The sequence below is a fragment of the Sinocyclocheilus anshuiensis genome, unplaced genomic scaffold (genome assembly GCF_001515605.1).
Source record: "Sinocyclocheilus anshuiensis isolate Anshui unplaced genomic scaffold, SAMN03320099.WGS_v1.1 scaffold249, whole genome shotgun sequence".
In the NCBI taxonomy this organism is placed as follows: Eukaryota; Metazoa; Chordata; class Actinopteri; order Cypriniformes; family Cyprinidae; genus Sinocyclocheilus; species Sinocyclocheilus anshuiensis.
The window spans coordinates 1,013,566-1,015,175 of record NW_015540871.1 but is presented as its reverse complement, the minus strand read 5'-3'; positions in this window follow the sequence as shown (position 1 = coordinate 1,015,175).

Genomic DNA, 1,610 nt, shown 5'->3' with positions numbered 1-1,610 from the left:
AATATATATATATATATATATATATATATATATATATATATACACACACTACCTCTGAGTATGTACAACTCAGTGTTGTATTCTACACATGAACAAAACAAGTAGAATTCTATTAAATATGACACAATCACACCATATAGGAGAGCTATACATGCACCCTATGGCATGTGGGGTTTATTCATATTATTTGAACATTTAATCAGCCCTTAAAGTCCCCATGAAATCAAAATTAAGAGCTATTTGAATTCTACACAGAATGCTATATTTTATAGCAATATGGATACGATTGTGGCTGGCATACCCTGTCAAATGCGGCTTTACTGAGCTCAACGGCTCTGAGTCCGAACGGCTCTAGCCCAAGCTGTGATATAAACGAACGCTATTGGCTATTTTAAAAAGGGGCGGGGTTGCTTGATATGTCTCGCCCTGTCTTCCTGTTTCAGTTAAAATGACGTCAACACATAGAGTAATGCTGCGTGTTTCTAAGCATTTCAGGGGACCTTTAAGAATATCTTTATAAAGTGCTGTTGGCCTATGAAGTCTTAACAATCCAGCTGAATCAACAGACAGAGCAATAGAAAGACATGACTGTATAATAACTGTAATCAGCAGATTAGGGAACTTCTTTTGAATGTTTCCTGCCAACACACATTGTGGTCTGCTGTGAAAATAATAATAAAATCATGCCATGCCATACCAAGATAAAATACACAGCTGTTAATTGCTGATGCTTTCAGTTGGGCTGAAATAATCATACAGCTTCTAACTAACGGGTCTGTACCGACCATCAGCATCCTTTGACTGAAGGGTCACGTGTAGAGAAGCACAAGTGAACTATGTGAGTACAGACGACACAGCTGTACAGTATAGTATATACGTATAGAAAGAAAACTCTATAGAAAATGTGAAAAAGAAAGGTTTATTTTTCTGAGAAGTCTTGAGTTTGGATGAAATAGTCCACTGAAGTTTCAAGGAAGAGGTGGATGTTATACATAATGAGTGAGAGGTAAATGATTATGATATAATAAAGTCTTCTTGTTTTACAAGAACAAAAGCCCCAAAACTATGGCCATAATAAAGTCTGGTTAATAATATATGTGTGTATACACATATATATATATATATATATATATATATATACACACACACTATTCAAAAGGTTGGGGGCAATAAGATTTTTGTAAACAAATGTATTAAGCAAGGTTGTGTTAAATTGATCAAAAAGACACATATAATGTTACACAATATTTCTATTTCAGATAAATGCTGTTCTTTTGAACTTTCCTGAAAAAATGTTATTAATATTTTCCACCAAAAAATATTAAATATTTCTTGAGTAGCAAATCAGCATATTTTAATGATTTCTGAAGGCTCATGTGACACTGAAGACTAGAGTAATGACTGCTAAAAAATTCAGCTTTACCATCACAGGAATACATTTGTACTGTATTTTTGTCAAATAACTGCAGCCTTGGTGAGAAAAAGACCCTTCTTTCAAAAACATGATAAAAAAACTTACTTAAATCGTAAACCTTTGAACAGTAGTGTGTGTGTGTGTGTATATATATATACACACACATACTTTTTTTTGGTCTTGGTATTGTACATCA